We start from the raw sequence: 22,866 nt of genomic DNA, 5'->3' as shown, positions 1-22,866 counted from the left end.
AGTGTGGAAAAGGTCTCTTGTCTCCATGTTCTCCTTTTATTTCCCACCAAGAACAGCCTAGCTGAACACAGCATTGCTGTTCCCTTTAGCCAGCATTTCTCAGCTTTTTGAATTAATAACATTCTCACATTCCTAAATAATTTTTGTCCAGCCTCACAGGAACTACAAATAATCACTTATGGATTGTAAAGATGATTCCATGGAAAGTAAACTCACAGGGTGATCTGATTGTAAATTCCTAACTAGGCAGGTTATGGTGGGTAGTCACATCCCAGGTATATAACTTTTTTAGTAAAAGGTTTATCTTTTGCCTTAGACAAGCCATATCCATTTGTTTGTTTGTTTGTTTGCGTCTAGGTTAACACACCTTTCAAATAAACATAACCACCCTCAAGAGAGCACATATCTTGTTAACTATCCTGTAATCCAATTCTAACCTTGCTTTATCCCACTTTCATGTAATCTTCCCTAGGTCCTGTTCTTATTTTCAAATGCATTTTAAAAATTGCAGAACTGTCATTCTCTGGAGCATTTAAGATCTTGCTTCCAAGCAGTTATCATCAGCTTGGCTCAAATAAATTCTTATAAAAATTCTCCACAAGTTTGGACGTTTCTTACATCAATACACTTCTGCTTAGCATATAAGCTATTTTAAATAAAAATGCACATTTTATTTTAAATGAATATATTATTAATGTATTAAAATTCCAAAATATGAAGACAAATCTTGATTATCATTTAACAACTGACACACACCACTAAATTTATTTTAAGCTAATTATATAAGAAAGAGCATGATTCAACCCAAATGTTTTTAAATGACATAGTGACACCCAGCTGCTTTATTGCCCACAGCATACTACGGTTGACAGGACGGCTAGATCCTGCTACCACATTGATGGATCAAACAGAGCGTCCACAGCAAAAGGAACTGAAGGAAGCCAGCACAGCCAATATACACAGCAGAGTAATTAGCAACACCCTCTAGAGTAGGGTACCCAGCTGGGAGCCCAGGTTGGCTGATAGTATTGGATTAAGCAAGAGTCATATCACACCTTCTGGAAGATCACTCTTTCTCCAGGAATATCAAAGTTGGAGGCATAGCACTGTTGCAGATAGGCTACTTGAATGTTACCCTGACCCATAGTTACACATCTTTCTCAAGATTATCAACCTACCACATAGGACCACAGTCCAAGACATAAAGTCACACTTGGGTGTAAACCTAGCCAACTGTGGGTTAGACCAAGGCTGTTTCTGAACTCAGTTCAGGGGAACTAAATCAAAAGTGAGTTCATTACTTACTTCTAAGAGTTCTGCTAACAATTAGGTTGGGAGCATATATTAAAATATGCATTCATTAAAATTTGACCACATGTTTCAATATGAAAAATAAATTTTAAAATGATTTCATTATTTGAAATCCTTGCATTTATAAAATTCAACTGGATTATTTTTGTATTTTCGAGTTTTCACTATAAATAATAAGATGAAAGATAAATGTCTAAAGATGCAATGGACAAGTAACACACTGAGGTTGGAAATGGACTTCATTCCCAATCAATGAAATCATAAAAGCAATATGATTATTATTGTACTTTTTTTAGCAATATCCTACTACACTGTATAAGAATTTTTATTAGTTCGTTGCCAAATTGAAGATTTGTCACAAATTATTTTAAATTGTTTGCAAATTCATTAAATTTCATGCTCTTCATTATATTCTTAAATATATCAATTCCTAATGCTTTGTCGCTGTAACCAATGGATCTGTTACGTGTGTGGATTAAACAACATATAATTAAATATATACCAATTTAAAATTAAGTGATAAATTTCCATTCGATTTATAATGTTTGCACTCATATACTGGATAAATAATAGAAAGTTTTCAAATTTATGCACTTTAAAGGGGGGGAAATCTCAAATAAGTATTCAATGGGATGTGAAAACACACTACATTACCATCTCTTAGGATAAGCTCCTGGTTATTTTCTAATCAGTGGTGGTAAAGACCACCTCAAACTATCCCAACAGACTCCTAAACCTATCAGCTCAGCTTGCAGTGCCTTTTCCATGGAGCCCAATCTACATGACACATTAAACAAACAATTCTGTTCAAGTCATTCCCCTTTCCAAAAAACTTCAATAGTTCTCTTTTATCCTCCCAAATTCCTTCATTTTTCTAATCCTCTCATGTAGAAACTATACCCTCACCCTAACTGGTCTACTGGCTTCTTCTTACAAAAGTAGTTTAAAATACACAATTCTTTGATTATTTCTTTTACTCTGTATAAATACTAACTTAAACATTATTTACCTTGCCTCTCCTCTGTGCTTTGCTTTTTTACTGGATTCTCTATTTGGAATATATTTTTCTGATCATCTTTGCCTTTTGAACACCATGTACTAAGGCACAGAGGTAAAGAAAAAAGATGTACATATGGGTGACTGCCAAGTGGCTCAATACAGAGGCAAAATGAGTGCTTATGGTACAGTGATGCCAGAATTGCAGACAGAGGTCAGACTATGAGGAGCCTTAATACCATTCTAAGGACTTTCACCAGAAATCTGAGAGCCCTGAGTTTAAGCAAAGGACTGATAAGATTAGATACCTGTTTTAGACAAGTCATTCTGATACTATAAAACTAGAGTTAGGAAGAACACTTAGGGAGATAAGTTACAATAGAGCAGAAAATAAATAGCAAATATCTGAACCAAGTAGTGGCAGTGTAGGTAGAGGGAAGAGTAGAGTCCAGAAAAACGTGGGCAATGAGACCACTGACACCCAACAGCAGAGTTCTGATTTGTGAGACTAGAAATGAAGAACAGCAAGTTGAGGTGGACACAAGATCATGTTTTGGCACATTGATAAAACACATGCATATTTAAAGAGATGTGTAGGATAGGCAGTAAAATAGGAGGAATCAAAGAAGATGGAGGAAAATATAAAATAAAATAAGACATTTAACACACTGATAATAATGATAATACATATGGAGCGTGATTAATACTTAACTCTGATTTCTGGAGTTAAAAGGGAACTAAAAACTAAAATAAAAGATCAAGTTGTTGTGCAGCTGTTGAGTAAACAATGAACAAGCCAGGTGCTCTTGAGGAAGCAAGAATTATTCTTGCCTAACACTTCAGAAACACTTTCGGAAAGCAAAACATATTGACCTTTCTCTGAAAGCTATTTGTGGGATTCCTGATATCACTGTAAAGATATCTACACCTTAGCACACCTATTAAAAGTACTATGATATCTCTTAGTGACACTTTTGGCCATAACATAGTTCTATATGTTCAGAGACACATTCAGAGGATATAATTTCCACATTTAACAATCTGTACATTTTCAAATAGTAGCTAAGTATATTCGAAGTGGGTTTTTCTCCCCCAAATTCATCTCTGTGTAATATGTGGATAAAGTCTTTTAAGAATACCTCCTCTTCTTTGCTCTCCACTCATAATTTCTTTGGGGAAGACTTCTTTGAACCCCCAGGCTGGGTCAGCACTCCAGATACACTACAATAAAACTGGGCACCTATTTTTTTAAATAATATTATTTATTTTTCAATTACAGTTGGCATACTATATTAGTTTCAGGTTTATACCCTAATGATTAGACATTTCTAAAAATTACAAAATGATCAGTCTAGTACCAATCTGACACCATACATAGTTATTACAACAGTACCGACTATTCTATAGGCTATATTTTACATCCCCATGAATATTCTGTAACTATCAATTTGTGCTTCTTAATTCCTTCCCTTCTTCACTACCACCCCAACCTTCCTCCCATCTAGCAATCCCTAAAATGTTTTCTGTATCTATGAGTTTTTTTTTGTTTTGTTTGTTTGATTATTTTGTTCTTTAGATTCCACATATAAGTAAAATCATATGGCATTTGTCTTTCTCTGTCCGACTTGCTCCACTTAGCACAATACCTTGTAGGTTCATCCATGTCGTTGCTGATTGCAAGATCTCATTTTTTTATGGCTAAATAATATTCCATTGTATTTATGTATCACCTCTTCTTTATCCATTCATCCAATGATAAACCTAGGGTGCCTTTATCTTGGTTATTGTAACTAATACTTCTGTGAATATATGGATGTCATGTCCCTTTGAAGCACTGTTTTGGGTTTCTTTGGATAAATACCCAGAAGTGAAATTACTAGGTCCTTCCTTGTTTCTTGTTATAACTTTTCTTTTAAAGTCTATTTTTTTCTGGTTTACATATTGCTACCCTAGTTTTTTGTTTGTTTGTTTGTTTGTTTGGGTTTTTTGTTTGTTTTTGTTTTTGTTTTTGGTCTGCGAAGCTCTTTATTTGTCCTTCAATTCTAAATGATAGCTTTACCGGATAGAGCAATCTCAGTTGTAGGTCCTTTATATCACTTGGAATATTTCCTGCCAATCCCTTCTGACCTACAAAGTTTCCGTTGAGAAATCAGCTGAAAGTCTTATGGGAGCTCCCTTAAAGATAATTAATTGCTTTTCTCTTGGTGCTTTTAAGATTCTCTCTTTGTGTTTAACATTTGACATTTAAATTATGATGTGTCTTGAACCTTCTTTGGGTTCACCTTGTTTGGGACTCTGCAGTTCCTGGGCCTATAAGTTTATTTCCTTCACCAGGTTAGTAAAGTTTTCTGACATTATTTCTTCAAATAGATTTTCAATTTCTTGTTCTCTCTCTTTTCCTTCTGGTACCCCTATGATGCAAATATTGATAGGCTGGATTTTGTCCCAGAGGTCCCTTAAATGTTTTTTAATTCTTTTTTTCTTATTTCTGTTCTGATTGAGTGTTTTCTACTACCTTATTTTCTAAATTGCTGATTCAATCCTCTGATTCATCTAATCTACTGTTGATTCCCTCTAATGTATTCTTTTTTTAAAAGCTAATATACTCTTCATTTCTGACTATTTCCTTTTTGTTTTCTATCTTTTTGCTAAAATTCTCTTCTGAGTTCATCTACTCTTCCCCTAAGTTCATCGAGCATCCTTATAACCAGTGTTTTGAACTCTGCTTCTGGTAGATTGCTTGTCTCCCTTTTGTTTAGTTATTTTTCTGGAGCTTTGTCCTGTTCTTTCATTTGGGACATGTTTATTTGTCTCCTCATTTTTGCTGCCTCCTTGTATTTGCTTTTATGTATTAGGTAGAGTTGTTATATCTCCTGGTCTTAGTAGAGTGGCTTTATATAGTAGGTGTTCTATGGGACCTAGTCGTGCAATCTCTCTGGTCACCTGAGCCAGGTGCTCCATGTGTGCCCTTGTGTGATTTTTGTGTGCCCTTCTGTTGCAGTTGAGACTTGGTTGCTGTTTGCACATCAGTATGAGGTATTGACCCTCGGGCTGATTCATTATGAGGACTGGACAGTGAGGGGCTAATGCTGTGGAGCAGAATTTACCTTAGTAAGGCTCTGGTGTCTGCCCTGTTTGCCCTTTGGGTGAATTGTCCTCCAATTGGACCCTGGGTGGTGCTGCTGTTTGATCTGAAGCTGGCCATTGAGGTCCCTCTCAATAAGCCAACCATTGTGCCTCTTGGCCAAGTTCAGCCACAGATTATGCCCTGCCCAGGGCCACCTCATGTGAGCCAACAAGAAATGTGCAGGTGGCTGCCACCTGTGCTGGGCTCGAAGGTGCCTTGAGATGCCAAGACACAAACTAAGGCTGGCTACGGCTATTGCCAGGCTTGGGGCTACTTGGCAAAAGGTACAGAATGTGTCAAAATCAGATGCTTCTTCTTTTGGGAGCATGAACCTTTGAGAGATTTTAGAAAAGTCTGCTGCTTGAGTCAAGATAGGCCATTCATATGGAAAAGACACTGGAAATGGCTTGGGTGGGCCCACAAGTTGGGTGAGTGAGGTCTCAGGGAATCACCAGGGCAGGGCGAATTGGCATTAGCCAGGATGATGGAGACTCAGATATGATGGCTGCCTGGGTCTGCGCTGGGAGGGAAGAGGGCTCAACAAAGGAACCATGGCTTCTATCCACACTTCTGTCTGAGAGAAAGGTGCCCCTCCAGCCCTTGCCATTAAGCCAGACATTCATTTTCTCTCCATATGTCCCTGGTGCCTCTCAAGCTGCCTCCCCAGTTGTGGAGCTCAGAGCAAGTGAGTCCTCCAATGAGTAAGTCCACACACAGACCCGTTAAGAGGAACACTTATGACTCTAGCTGCCCTCTGTCTCACTCAGCTGCAGTCTCCACTGGTTTTAATAGCCAAAAGTTATGAGAACTTCTCTTCCTGGCACTAGAAAGCTGAGACCTTCGGATGGCGATCTCAGTATGGGGTTGGGACTCTTCAATCCTCCAAGGGGACCTCCACAGCTGAGATGTCCCTCCTGATTTTTAACTGCTGCATGCAGGTGTAGGACAATCCTGTTCGACATCTCCACCCCTCTTACCAGTCTCTAGATGGCTTCTTTTGTATGTCCTTATTTGTAGGAATTCTGTTCATCTAGAGTTCAGGTGATTCTCAATGATGGTTGTTCTATAGTTTAGTTGTAATTTTGATATGGTGATGAGAGGAGGCAAGCACAGCATTTACCTACTATATTCTTGACCAGAATAAGCAGCTCTTCTTAGCACTTGACACAGATATCATTGACTTTTATTTTATTATTTTCACTAAACTGTTTTCCAACTAATCTATAAACTCCAAAAGGGCAGTTACCATATTAGTTTTGCTTGTTAGTTTTTCCTTCAGTACCTAGAACAGTATACAGCACATAGTGGGTATTCGATGAAGAGTTGTAGAATAAATATAAAATAAAGAAAGAATGAGTGAAGAAATGAACCATTTAAACTAGGCCTTTGGCTAAGTAATGCCTTCCACTCACTAAGAGAAAATTTATACATGACCTCCAACTCTGATAAGGGAATTACTTACTGAGGCCCATTAGCAAATACTAGTGCTCCACAAGGGCACACCAAGGAGAAACTTTAATACTTATTTAAACTTAATTAAACTTTACCAGTCATTCCTTTGCACATTACGTTTTGCTTAGAGGTCTGCATTGTAAGATTTTTGTGAAGAAAAATGAGGAAATGGATGTAATAGAATAATCAGTGGCACAGACACACAGAATTTTTACATTTGGCAGATTGTGGCAGGAGCCTGAGGTGACTATAGAGGTGGCAGATCAATCTACAATTTAAACTTGAAATCAAGTTGGAAAGAGCCTTGAAGGACAAGAATCTGGTTTTTAATTAGAAAATGCTAGTGGGAATAGGGGGAGGACACTGAGGATTTGTAATACTCAATTTATTCCAATTAGCCAGGCTTTAGAAAGCTGATTCTAAAATGAAAAAAAAAAAAAATAGCTAAGAATCACAGGGAAGAAAAATCTTAAGAAATTACTGATATAGTTTATATCAAAGGCAGTTAGAGCCTGATATAAGGTAGTGGCCAGGACAAAGAAATAGAAGATTTTATTATTATTTTGAATGCTGGAGTCATTAACTGTGTTGCTGAACACAGAGGCAGAAGAGGTTTAGAGAGCTGGGTAATAAATTATCTTGTTACTAGACCTGAGGGTCATCTGTGAGAAAGATGTCTAACAATCAGCTAGAAATGAAAGCCAGAGCTCAGAGGTAGGATTTGACCAGTGAGAAGTCACAGATATGAACAAAATGGTCAAAGAAGGTGGTACAGAAACTGAGAAAAATAAAATTAAGGAAAGAATGAAGAAAACATATATTGAGAAATAAGAGGAAGAAGAGAAGAACAAAGCATTGTTATCAGTAATAACACAGAAGCCATATGTAAGGGGCACTTCAAGATACAATGCCATATAGCATTTTAACTTTAAAATAAGTTAGAAATAAAGACGATGTCCCTCATGTGGAAGTATACTTGATTTTAACAAATTATTCTCAAAGTGAATTCTAAAAATCACACTATAAATATGAACTCTCGAGATGGCATTTTCTGCATGGCCATGCCCATTCTGAAGCCAACTATAATTGAATGTGCTCATATGGTTGTTAAATTATCCAACAACAAAAATAAAAGAACTGACAGAAATTTATATGAAAATTGCTGCCATGCATATTGCTTGGATGTGCTTCAATATTCTTAATTGACCTATGACTCTTGAAGTAATTATCTGCATATCTTCAAAACTGGTGAAAATTTAATCAAAATTAAATAAATAGGCATGTTTTATCTTTTATGCCAGGAATAAAATAGGGTCTAATTTCCCATGGAAAAAATATAATAGACATTATGATAAGAATTATCAAGCAAAAAAAAAAAAAAAAAAGTATATATGAGGAGGAGATAGGAGATAGAACTCTTCCTTGCCAAGTTAATACACTTTTTCCAAACAATCTCACCATTAGAAATATATCCCATTTAAAACCCTTTTATTCAGAAAAAAAATTATCTCATCCCTTTAAATTCCCTTATTCCCACCTGCATACTCAGAATGTTTGATGTCAAACACAATGGGGAAGGGGGATTTTTTTTTTAATGACTTATATAATCTTTTTAGCCAATTCCTGGTACTAAACAGTGGTTTTCCATGTGGGTACAAAGGAGTCCCAGATTTCCACAGACATGGTATAGGAGCCACCACAGAAGATAAAGGAGACATCCATAGATGTGGCTCAGGACTCCTAGCACCACTCTGATTTTATATTTTCTATATCATTTCTGTAGTATTAAAAGTTTAAACACTGCTCTACGAGAGTATAATTCATCACTACCCAGTTACTTACACTACTGCTATGAATAGCAGAGTTTTCTAAAAAGTCCTTAAGTATCCCTTTTAGAACCTCAGATATGAAGGATGCTAATATTGCTAAGAACCAAATGCAGCCTAAGAGGAAGGAGGTCTTGGTTTCTACCACATACCTCAAAGGCTGACCGACATGGGGTTTGGACCTCCAGAAGAGTTTCAAATCTTGATTTAACAAATAAAAATTTAGAATGCTCAGTTAAATTCAAATTTCAGAAAAATTACAAATACATTTTTAGTACAGATATACTTACTAAAGTATGCTTGGTGTAATATTTGGAATATATTTATACCAAAAGATTTTTCATTGTTTATCTGAAATCCGAATTTATCTGGGCATCCTATACCTTATCTGGCAACTCTATTCAAGTCAGACTCAAACATGTGGTTCTTCCATAGGAGATAATTATATTAACCCATGAGTATCAAAAAATTCACCTTACATATGTCTTTTACTATCCAGAAATTTCTATCTAGGAGATGGAGCTAACAGATCAGCCTAAATGGTACTTTTGAAGTTCAACATAGGAATCTATCTCTGCAGATGCTCTATTACCCATTTTGCTTCTAGCCTGTCTGATTTAGCCATCCCCTCATCCCAGTTACCAATTTAAATTTTACTGATCTACCTAGTGTTGCCTTTTTCCAGGTTCCTCACTTCCTAGAGATATCAGTTCCTAACCTGGACAGATGCAGAGCCTTGAATGGACTCCTAAATCCTTTCACTTTCTTATACTTGTTGCTAAGATATAAACAAGATATCTCAACTTCACGAACCAGGGTTTCTAATCTCCAAAACTGAGACCACTTAAGAAATTCAAGGTTCATCACTATTCCAGACCCTGAGACTAATACTATCTATAGTCAGATAATTGTTAAAAATTCCAAAAGAAGCTCAGCATTATCTGCCTCAAAGCTTGTCACTCTCTAACCTTGTATTCTTCTCAAATATCACCTTTTCAGTGAGGATTTCCTAATCACACCATTAAAGTTGTAAACACATCTCTCCCATGACCCTCTATCTCCTTCTGTTTTTCACTATAGTACTTACCACCATTTAAAATGCTAAATATTTCATGGATTCATTTAATTTCTGTCTACTCACTAAAAGGTAAGCTTCCAAAATAGTCATTTGCCTATTCAGTAATTTAAGCGGTACCTGCTAAAGAATAGACGCTCAAAAATATGTTTTTGGATTACATATCTTTCTTCTGGTAGCTGGATTACATTATTTTATTATTCGGTGTTAGGTCTGTGACTCATTTCTTGCCCAATACCTCTGTAAGTCCAACACTAGGGTCCTACCTTCCTTCCCTGACCAAAGACTGTCCAAAAATTTGCATTCTATACTAGTTCTTAAACCACATGGCCAGTGTGCTGGTACTCACCACCAAAGCTGCTCAACCTGTACTTCCTATCTACTTGAACCTCCCTCTCATTTTAAAGTCCAGCCTCACCTGCTCATGTTTTTTCTTCTAATGTGCCCACTGTAAAAGGCAAGCTTCTTTATCATCTTGAGATCAAAGGGGCAGCCTAGCAATGTGGGAAAGATCTTCATTCCCGCATGATGAAACATGATCTCCAATTTTCTAGTGTCTCAGGGCTCTTCTCCGTAAGTACATTATCAGCAGGCTATTTTTCCAGGTCAGGATTTAGTCAATTAGGCAAACTTCTAGATAATAGTTAAATTTCATGTGATTCACAACTTTAATAATAGAGGAATAAACTGACTTTAAAACATAGACATCTTCATGGAACAATATATTGCACTTACATTTTTAGGGACAGTTATTGTCCTAAGAACCCATAGATAATTACCATTAGATGGTGTGATTTTGTGACTTATTTTAAGAAATTTCTCTTTGGTCTTTGTCCTTGTTTCTAGCATAGTTTTTTAAAAAAACATTGGAATTTCCTAAGTGTCGAAAGCAATAGAGGTATCTTTCTGTTATGTTAATGGGGTAATTTTTGGAATACCCCTAGGTCACCTAAAGATGAGAGCTAGTTGCCAGGGAAACCAACCCTGTTATTGGAAGGTTGGAACTTTCAGTCCTACCCTTCGACCTCTGGGAAGGGGAGAGGAGTTGGAGGTCGAATCACTGGCTAATGGCCAAAGATTTAACCTATCATGTGTTTATAAGGGAGCTTCCATATAAACCTGAAAGGACAGGTTTCAAAGAGCTTCTCAGTTCATAAACATGTGGAGATCTGGGGAGAGCGCTGTGCTCTGGCTGTTGCTGAGTTACATCCCTTTATAATAAACTAATGATCTACTAAGTAAATGTGTATTTTAGTTTTGAGCCACTCTGGAAAATTAATTAAGCCCAAAGAGAGGATTGTAGGAACCTCTGATTTAAAGCTAGTCAGAAGTATAGGTGACAACTTTGTCTTGCAATTGGTATCCAAAGTGTGTGTGTGTGTGTGTGTGTGTGTGTGTGTGTGTGTGTGTGTGTGTAGAAGGAAACGGTCTTGTGAGACTGAACTCTTAATCTGTGGGATCTGATGCTATTTCCAGGTAGATAATATCAGAATTGAGTTGAATTATAGGGCACCCAGCTGGTGTCTAGGAAATTGGTGGATCTGTGGTAAAGCACCCCGCATCCTCACACTGGAAATTGGAGTCATAACCCCCTATAGATGAATAAAAGTAAAAATAATTATAGTTTCATATCTTATCTTTCTCATCTTTCTGGATCTTTTATTTCTCAAGACCATTTTATTGATAATTTTATATTGAGAAATAAGACCTCTCTTGTCCTGCCTCTATGTATATACTCGTGTAGTATTAGGAAAAAAAAAAAAATCTTATGGATGAGGTCCTTCAGTATCAGAAAGATCTTTGGCTCTGAGAGAGATGAAAAGAATCAGATTGGGTCATTTTGTAAAGTAATATGTATTAAAATAAAACAAAATATATTCTATAACATCTATAGCAAGACATTCGAGAACTTTTAGTAAGGACAATGTGCTTAATTATCCTAGACCATTAGTACTTATGGCACCTACTCCAGTTAGTTTCTCAAAGTACCCAAAGCCAAAATTGTGGAGAAACTAGAGTGTGAGTTTCATGAAAACAAAAATATGTCAAGCTTTGTTCACTGAAATATTCCCACTGTCTATAAGAAAGTAGTCACTCAATAAATACCTGTGGAACAAAAGAATACTGTTCTTGGTAGAGAGGTATGTTTTGGTTACAGGTGATTTCAGGTTTCTAAAACTACAAACTTTGGAAACTTCTAACATTCCTAAGAAAATATTTGAGCATGACTTGTATTGCTTAGGAGCATCTTTGTCTCAATGCAATCATTGTTTATTTGCATTATTTGGGTTTCTATAATTGTCAAGGCAACCTTTACAACTACAAAATAAATTTTGATTAATATAGAATTACTGGGAAACCAAACTTCCAGAGATATTAACATTTGTCTGAGATTCTCTACTTTCTTATTATTTCCATCAAACTCTATATAAAATTAAATTAGGCAAATGAAAAGAAATATGGGGTCATATTTTCCATACCAAAATAAAAGCAATGACTGAGAGACAATTTCTATTTCTCCTAGATTTACCTAAAACATTGACAGCAGAAATTGATATTTAAAAGTCACTTGCTTTAAATACATATTTGGTTCCACTTAGATAACAGAAAAATAAATATGATGATAGGAAATGTTTGTAGTTAAAGAGTATATAATCATAAGTATAATATTAAAGCTCTTCCCAGAATGCCTAAAATTATAGCCTGGAATTCAGCATAGCTGAATTCACCAATCAGTCCCTAACAGGTTTAACAAGTCATTACAGAAGAGTTACCCTTCAGTCTTAATCTTTAACATTACACTATAGCATCTCCGACACATAATATTAAGAAAACCATTTAAATGGCATTCTAAAAATAAAAGTAAATTCTATCATCTATCATGTTTTTTGGTCACCTTGTAGTTTGCTAAGGAAAAATAATAGTTTTCTATAAGAAATATGAATCTAGGAGCCAGGATTGTGACAGTATTTACATTTGAATACCAAATCCCTTTGTAAGTAGTTTCTATGTGAAACAAAGCTGAATTTTAAAATTATGGCAGATAAAAATTCATTGCCTGTTTTATTTTATATTTATAAATTTGTGCAGCAGATGAAACAACCAGGAAACTACCAAAATCTCATTCATTAAAATATTGAATAGTTTCTTCTACTCAGAGTTACATCCAAAATCTAGTCATTTAGATGACTACCTTATCAGCAATTGTCTAATGAACATTATTCTCTGGTAATGAAAATGAAGAATTCAAACTTTTCTGTTTTCTCTATAGTTTATATATTACTGAGTTAAAAAAAAGGTTTTAATGTCTCTAATTATAATCATGATATTATGAAAATCATGAGTTTACTTTATACTTTTAGATCTTCTGTCCTTGTTTTATAATTTCCAATGCCTTATGGCAGAATTTGATTAATAGTTTGACCAGTAGGCATATTCTATCCTCCCAAATGACTCGAAAGTAGAGTCTAATGAATGTAGGGGAGCCACAATAGCTGAGATGGTAGTCTTCTAACACTGTACCATCAAATATGATAGCCACCTGCCACAGTGGCTATTTAAATTTAAGTTAATTAAAAATAAATAAAATTATAAATTCCTTGTGATTTTGGTTCCAGGTGAAAATAAGTAAGCATGTTTCGCCCTTTCTTTCACACTGAATACAACTGTAAAACCCAGAAACAATGCATAGGGCAGCTATTTGAGTATTCTGAACAGTAAATAGCGATAGGCACATCGAGAAAGAACACACAGCAAAAACAATTAGTGAAAACTAAAGATCAAAACAACAGTAACAACAACAAAAGTCTCAAAAACAGCCACAGAAAAACACATTAATTGTATGGGAATATGACTCAAATGACTGTATATTTCTCATAAAAAGAATAGAGAACAAAAAGTGGTACAATATTTTTACAGTACTTAATGTCTGTAAATAGTGAACTTTATATTCAGTGAAAATATTCTTCAGGAATGAAGGTGAAATAGACATTCTCAGATGAAGTAATACTAAGACAATTCTTAGCCAGTGGACTTTCTTTTAAAAGAAATATAAAAAAAAGAAAAAAAAAGAAAAGAAAGGAAATATAAAAAGAATCTCTCAGATATAAGGAAAATGATACTTGAAGGATACTGGAACAAGAAAAAAATAATAGCAAGACAAAATGGTAAATATCTTGGTAAACAAAATAGACTATTCTCTTCTTGAATTCTTTAGAATATGTTTGACATTTGAGAACAAAAATTGTAACATTGATTTATGGGGTTTACAATGTAGATATAATATATAAGACAACTACAGCATAAGTTAGAAGGCAAAAGGGACATAGAGGTGGTCAGATTTTACGTTCCAATTGAAGTGGCAAAATATTGATTAAATTAAACTGTGAAAAGTTAATTATGTATTTTGGAATCCCTAGAGCTACCACTAAAAATATATACAAAATAATATAGTAAAAAGTCATAATAGATAAATTAAAACCGAATGCTAAAAAATATTTAAATAATCCATTGATGGCCCAAAAGAAGAAAAGAGGGAACAAAAAAACAAAAGGACCAAGCAGAAAACAAATGAAAAATGGCTGACTTAAATCCAAACATATTAATAAATATATTAAATGTAAAAAATGCAGATAGCATGGATAAAAAATATTGACTCAACTCTAGGTTGTACACAGTAAACTCACTTCTAATATAATGATATAGGTAGGTTGCAAACACTAATCAACAGAAAGCTGAAATGGCTATGTATATATGTATTCTTTCTTTTACAAATGCAGTGAGTGTTTACTCATAACACTCTCTCCACATACATGTGGTAATACATCTCTGGGTTATTTTAATAATTCTAGGCATCATTTTTTTTCCTCTACCTCTTATCACTAATCCCTATCTACACTAACACTCCATGCACACTCAGAGCATGTGCCCATAAATACCCTTTTTGTCCTCCTCTCTTCATAAGACTTATTTTCCAAATGCTGCCCTTTCCCCAGCCTTAGGGGAGGCACCCAGTCGCCCAGTCGCCCAGTTGCCCAGTCGCCTAGGACATGCATTGCATGGCTGTGGGTACACGGTGTATTCTCAGTGTTGCCTCAGCCTGTGATGACTTAAGTATGCAGGCAAGTATGCGGTCTGTCAAACAGAGCGCTGCACCAGAGAAGCAGTAGAGAAAGGGAAAGGATTTGAGCAGGACCAAAAGAAAATGATAAGCACACACCTAGAGTGGCTATATTAATATTAAACAAAGTGAACTTCAGATCAAAGAAAACTTCCAGAGTTAAAAAGAGATGTTACCTATTGATAAAAGAATTGATTCACAAGAAAACATAGTGATTCTAAATGTTTATCCATCTTATACTGCAATTTCAGAATACATGAAGCAAAAACTGACGAAGCTGAAAAGAGATATATGCAAATCCATGATTATAGTTAGATAAATTGACACTCCTCTCTCAGTAACAATATAAATAAGAGACAGAAAGTTAGTAAGGACATAGTACTGAAATGTCATTAACCTATGGTTGTAATAGATATTATTAGAATATTCCACCCAACAACACAGCATTTTTAGGTGTACGTAGAACTTTCGCCAAGATATGTCCTTCCTGATTCCTAAAAGAAATCTTAGAACATTTAAAGAATTGAAATTATGGAAAGTATATGCTCAGGACATAATGGAATTATACTGAAAATCAATAATAGAAAGATAACAGGAAAAGGAACAGACACTTAGAAATGCAACAGCACTTCTCTATAATACATGGTCAAAAAATAATTCTTAAGAGAAATTTTAACATAATTTATACAGAATAAAAATGAAAATATTCCACAGTAAAATTTGTGCAATGAAGTAAATCTGTTTTAGAGGGATATTTATAGTATTATATCTTTAAAAGAGAACAAAAAAGACAGTTCTTAAGTCAATAACCTAAGGTTCCACCTTAAGAAACCAGAAAATTAAAAGCAAATAAAACCAAAGTGGAAAGAAATAATACAGATAAGAGCAGAAATCAATGAAATTGAAAACAAGAAAGCAATAGAGAAAAATCAATGAAGCCAAAAGCTGGTTCTTTGAAAAGGTCAATAAGATTGATGAGCCCCTAGCAAGAAAGTAAAAAGAGAGAGAACACAATTTACCAATATCAAAAATGAAATAAAATTATAGAAATATGACTACTATACACACAAATGTAATTTCATCATCCATTTGTTGAATGAACATCAGACTAATTTTTAGTTTTTTCATTGACTTATGTTTCTTTTTTAAGGGAAGGATGCAAGTACTCGGAAGATTGATTTCATAAGATACAGTTAGGGTACTGAATGAAATTTACCTGTGTCAACATGTTTCATGTCAGAAACTTTCCCAGGATTTTGACTGGAATTTTAAATCAAACATTATCCAAAGTTTACCTATTCTGCTGGAACAACTCACTTTGGCTATTTCAGGCCTTTCCAAAGACATGAAGACAGTAATGAGATAATTTAAAATAGTCTCAGACTTTTCTTCCTCTAAAATGATTCCTACACCACTGACTTACCATGATTTATCAAAAACATTGGAATAATTTATTTGGGTTAAAACATTTGCTTCATAACTCCTATTAAAATGCGAATATAGTACCCAGGAATTCACATAACACAAAACGAGACAAAAAATCATATTAAGTCAGGCAATGTAAAATACCACCATGGGATGCCCCACGAATCTAATATGAGCATAGGATTTCCAAATATATAATTAAAAAAAAAAAAAAAAAAAAAAGGACATCAGAGCAGAAGCTAGAGGTACATTAGGAACAAGTAAACCTACTTTACAACCTCCACAGAGTTTGTTTTGCTAATGAATCTAGGCTGACATTTTGCCATGTGGACAAAACACAGTCAACCTGCTCCTTATTTACAATCTGTAGTTTATGAACAATCTATATGACTGATGTATGTTAGATCCAAGAGGGCCCTATCCCTACCCCCCAGAGTGTGTGAAGACTTCTCCCTTATCTTTGTATGGGAACCAGACCATCCTGGTTACCAATGCTACATACTCACTTCCTGTTTCACTGGACTCTCCTCCCTTCCCAGCCAATTTACCCACCCAAAATATTCCCACCAGAAAAGCCGGCCTCAAGCCCCGTATAAGTTTTAGGTCCCCTCACATTCTGGGCTGGCACCATCTATAGCTCAGCCAGGCTGTCACTCTGCTACAATAAATCTTGCTTAACTCCTTCGGCCTTGTGCGTTTCTCCTTCAGAGAACCTCACGATATAGACTACCTTGGAATCCATTTTTGTATTAAATTGTGATATTGTGTTTTATAATAAGAAAGATATATTTGGTCTTCATCCCCATTTCTGGCACAGTTCTCTTAAAACTCTTGGAATTTCCTAGGTGATTAGCAATAAATATTTTTTTATGTTAATGAGGTGATTTCTGGAAATCGCTTAAGGATGAGTTTGATTGCCAGAAGAGCCAACTATGTGATTAGAGTGTTGAAACTTCCAGCCTCTTTTCCTGACCTCCAGGGAGGGGAAAGGGGCCAAAGAGTGAATTTAATTACCAATTGCCAACGATTTAATCAATCATACCTGTGTAGTGAAGCCTCCATAAAAATTGAAAGAATATAATTTCATTTATATGTGAGATATAAAACTGAAAGCAACAAACAAACATCACAAACGAACAGAGACTCATAGACACAGACAACAGTTTAGTGGTTACCAGGGGAAAGGGGGGAGGGGAGAAGGTATATAAGTGTAAAGGTGATCAAATATATGGTGATTGGGAGGAAATTTAACTGTGGGTGGTGAACATACAATGCAATATACATGTAATGTATTATTGAATCGTATATTTGAAACTTGTATAATTTTAATTTAAAACTACCACTTCAATAAATTTAATTTTTAAAAAATCCAGAGAACTAGGTTCAGAGAGCTTCTAGGTTAGTGAACATGTGGAGATTTGAAGAGAGTAGCACTCCTGGAGAGGGAATAGAAGCTTTGTGTCCTCTCCCCATACATTGCCTTCTACATATCTTCCATCTGGCTGTTCCTGAGTTATATCCTTTAGTAATGCACTGGTAATCTAGTAAGCAAATTGTTTCCTGAGTTTTGTGAGCCACTCTAGCAAATTAATCAAAACCAAGGAGGGTGTCATGGGAACCTCTCTGATTTATAACCAATCAGTCAGAAATACAGGTAACAAACAACCTGGTCTCATGACTGGCATCTGAAGAGAGGGGGAGACAGGAGAGTCTTTCAAAATAAAAGCCCTTAACCTGGGGGATATGACACTGTCTCTGGGTAAACAGTGTTAGAATTGAGATGAATACTCAGACACCCAGATGAGGTCTGAGAATTGCTTTGCTGGTGTGTGGGAACCTCTCCACATGTTGAAATTGAGTTCAGAGATATTTTATTAATGTTCTAATACATCCTCAAAAAATTACCTATATGATATGGTACCCATAGATCTCTTTAGGCAAGGGAGAAAAAGATCATAAAACTGGAATGAAAGCAAGTTATAAAGATCATGAGTATAAAATAAACTCTGAATTGAATTTATGATAAGCAAGAAAAAACTATTGCATAACCCTGGCCCCAAAAGCAACAGGAACCTTTAAGAAAAGTGGCCATGAGCTCTTAAAATTTACAGAAAGCAAGGAGGCAATAATGCAGAGGTCCAGAATTCCCTCTCTGCATTTGCCATGCAGAGATAAAAAAAAAAAAAAAAAACCCAACCAGAAATGAGCCAAAGGACACAGATTACAACAAGAAAGGAAGATATAAATGGATTAAGTTCCAATAACTATAAATCTAACAACATAAAAAAATGATCCTGAAGAAGAAGGAAAGAGCAAAGTCAACTAATAAAATGAATTTGTCTGTGAGGAAACTCTAACTGATGGAATGAGGGCTACATTACAAAAAAAAAAAAAAAATGCAAAAGAAGAATACAAATGTCTGAAATCACTCAAGAAAAAAGAAATGTAGGAAAACTTTGTACAAACAATGGGTGGGGATATATTTTAAGTAAGTTCAGAACTGAAGAAAAAGAAGAATTGAACCAGTGCTTGGGCCAGATGGTAAAATGTTAACAGATGCAAAGAAAAGGAAAAACGTTCCATTTTTCTTTTTCTCTTAAAATTTTAAATTCTATTTCTTTCATTAGTTCTAGCAAGAAAAATTATCTTAAAACTGAGACGCATAAAGAAAAATTGATGGAATTAAAGCCAAAGGTAGGCAATAAGTTGAGAAGAGAATTTAGCTACTTTTTAAAGGAGTTTCTGCCTCTAGCCCAAATGTACAAGTTCTAACATACTAAAAGCATATGAAGATTTGACTACACATCATGGAAACTGAGAAAGATAAAAGGAGACTGCTTGTTGCCATTTTAGAATGAGAGAAAAAAATTTAATTACGTAAATATAATTTAGTGAGATAGTGATTAATTTCCAGGAAAATGCTGGAATGGTTTATTACATGAAAGGAAAGCTGTAGCCAGAAGGACCCAGCATTAATTTGCTCAAAAGCATATCACAATAAAACTAACTTCATTTATTTGTGCAAGAAGATATTAAGGTTTTCTAATAATTTAATTCTGAATTCAACTGCTGCTTCCTCATAGGAGCTCTCCCAATAAGTCCACATGTATCAATAGATTTAATCCTTCTTTTACATCACAGTCATCCAACATTTGCTTCTCCAGGCTAAACAGTTTCAGAGTAATGACTCCTGGAATTCTCTTCGCTTAGATGGGAGTCATCTTCAAATCATCTCATTACAACCTCTAGGCCACCACATTCACCAGAGCAGTGTTGGCACAAAAGAGGAAATGAAATTGCTATCCATATAATAGACATTAAGGATTCCTAGGATGACATAAATTTTTGGCAACCGTTTAATAAGCTGGTTTTAGGAAGCCTACTAAAGTTATTAAGTCACTTCTCCATGTGTTGCTGCTAAGCAATGTTACCTCTATTCTCTATTTATGTAGGTTTTCATTTTTGGTTTCGTTTTTGTTTTTGTAATCAGATGCATAGGCTTATGTTCAACTATACTCAACAGAAATGCCATTTAATACATAAAGATAGAAAACCCATTATTAGGCTCAATGTTTCATAATATAAGAGAGGGGAGTAAGTATCAAAAACTCATCAAAAATTATAACTGTACATATAGAAAGAACTAAGGATTTTAGCTGATGTCAAACAAATTATGAGTCAATTAATAAGATATGGCTAGAAAACAAAAAAGTAAATGTAATCTTAGACTGCATTAATAAAATAATAATATCAAAATGAGAGTAAGAGTCCTATTGTAATATCAGGCCATGTATTCAGTTTTGACAACAATACATTAAGCAAAATGTGCTAAGGATGTAAGTTATAATAAGATTTCAAGTCCAGATTTAGTAGGAGAAAGGAAACAATAAAGATCAGGGTGGAAATAAATTAGACACTAAAAAGGCAATAGAAAAGATAAATAAAACGAGGAACTGGTTCTTAGACAAAGCTTTAGCTAGACTTATTAAGAAAAAAAGTGAGAGTCTACGGCCATGCTACTCTGAACAAACCTGATCTGGTCTGATTTCGGAAGCTAGTCAAGGTCGGACCTGGTTAGTACTTGGATGGGAGATGACCTAAGAAGACCAGGTGCTGTAGGCGTAAAAAAATAAGGAACTGTAAGCTGGCAAGATCCTTGCAATCTGTGAGGTCAACCAAGAGTTACCTGGCTTAAAAAAAAAAAAAAAGTGAGAGGACTCAAATAAATAAAATTGGAATGAAAGAGGAAATATTTTAATTGATACCACAAAAATAAAAAGGATCATAAGACACAATTATAAACAAATAAATTCCAACAAATTGGGTTACCTAGGAGAAAAAAAAATAAATTAGAAACATACAACCTACCAAGAGTGAACTATGAAGAAACAGAAAATCTAAATGAACCAATTACTAGTAAAAAGATTAAGTCAATAATCAAAACCTCTCAACAAACAGAAGCCCAGGACCAGACCAGATTCACAGGTGAATTCTATCAAACATTCAAGGAAAAATTATCAATACTTCTCAAAATTTTCCCCCAAAATAGAAGAGTTGAGAACACTTCCAAATTCTTTTTACAAGGCTAGCATTACCCTTATACCAAAACCAGACAAGAATACTACAAGGAAAGAAAATTAAAAGCTAATATCCTTGATGAACACAGATACAAAATTCCTCAATGTAATATTAGCAAACCGAATTTAGTAGAACATAAAAAATCACATACCATGATCAAGTACAATTTATTCCATGGATGCAAGTATATTTCAACAAATCAATTAATGTGATACCTGATTAACAATATGACAGATAAAAATTATATGATCATTTCAATAGATGCAGAAAAAATTTTTCGACAAAATTCAACGTCTGTTTATAATAAAAACTCTCAACAAACTGGGTATAGGAGAAATGTACCTCAATATCATAAAGGCCATATATGATGAGCCAACAGCTAAGATAATACTCAGTGGTAAAAAGCTAAAAGTTTTTCTGTTAAGATCAGGAATCAGGGAAGAACGCTCACTCTCACCACTTTTATTCAACATAGTATTGGAAGTCCTAGCCAGAGCAATTAAGCAAGAAAAAGAAATCAAAGGCATCCAAATTGGAAATGAAGAAGTAAAACTGTCATTATTTACAAATGACATGATATTGTATATAGAAAACCTTAAAGACCTTACCCACAAAAAAGTTAGAATTAATAAACAAATTCAGTAAAATTGCAGAATATAAAATTAATACAAAATTGATTTTTAATAAATTAGCAGTACATTTTCACAGGGGAATTAAGAAAACAATCCCATTTGTAATTGCACTAAAAATAATAAAATGAGTAGGAATAAATTTAATCAAGAAGGTGAAAGATCTGTACACAGAAAACTATAAGACATTGATGAAATAAATGGAAGAAGACACAAATAAATGAAAGATATTCTGTTCTCATGAGTTGGAAGAATTAACATCATTAAAATATCTATACAACCTATTAAAATTTATAGCACTTTTCACAGAAATAGAACAATAATCCTAAAATTTTATGGAATCAAAAAAGACCATGAATAGGCAAAACAATCTTTAGAAAGAACAAAACTGGAGGCATCACGCTTCTTAATTTTAAACTCTGTTACAAAACTATAGTAATAAAAACAGTATGGTATTGGCATAAAAGCAGACATAGGTCAATAAAACAGAATATGGAGCCCAGAAATAAACCCGCCCTTATATGATCAACTTATTTACAACAGAGAAGCCCAGTATATACAATGGTATTGGGAAAACTGGACAGCCACATGCAAAAGAATGAAACTGGATCCCTATCTTACACCATATACAAAATAAACCCAAATTAGATTAAAAATTTTAAGATCTAAAACCATAAAACTCCTCAATAAAAACATACAGGGTAAGCTTTTTGACTTTGGTCTTGGCAATGATTTTTGAATTTGACGCCAAAAGCGAAGGCAATGGAAGCAAAACTGAACGAATAGGACTACATCGAACTAAAAGCTTCTGCACAGCAAGGGAAACCACCAACAAAATGATAAGGCCATCTACAGAATGGGAGAAACTATTTCCAAATCATATATCTGATGAGGTGTTAATATTCAAAATATATAAGGAACTCATAAAACTCAAGAGCAAAAGAAACAAACAACTGATTTTAAAATGGGCACAGGAATTGATTAGACATTTTTCCAAAGAAGACATACAAATTGTGGACAGGTACATGAAAAGGTGCTCAATATCACCATCAGGGAAATACAAATTAAAACCAAAAGGAGATGTTACTTTGCACTTATTAAAAAATATATCATCAAAAAGACAATGAGCTATTAAGTAATAAAAACTCCTGTAGCTATCATAAATGCATATTACTATGTGAAAGAAACAGACCTAAAAGGGTTATGCACTATATGACTCCGACAAACAACATTCTGGAAAAGGCAAAACTATGGAGACAGTAAAAAGATTAGTAGTTACAGAAGGGGTGGTGGAAGATAGATGACTAGGCAGAGCACAGATGTTTGTG

The 22,866-nt window shown here is 34.7% G+C and overlaps 1 pseudogene; it reads left to right on the top strand.

Moving 5' to 3' along the window:
• The first annotated feature begins 5,393 nt into the window (after positions 1–5,393).
• Positions 5,394–22,866, top strand: part of LOC107516978 — a 29,897-nt pseudogene continuing 12,424 nt past the window's right edge.

This window comes from Rousettus aegyptiacus, unplaced genomic scaffold (assembly GCF_014176215.1).
Source record: "Rousettus aegyptiacus isolate mRouAeg1 unplaced genomic scaffold, mRouAeg1.p scaffold_m13_p_12, whole genome shotgun sequence".
Lineage (NCBI taxonomy): Eukaryota > Metazoa > Chordata > Mammalia > Chiroptera > Pteropodidae > Rousettus > Rousettus aegyptiacus.
The sequence above is the reverse complement of the archived record's forward strand: the minus strand, read 5'-3'. Positions and strand labels throughout refer to the sequence as shown.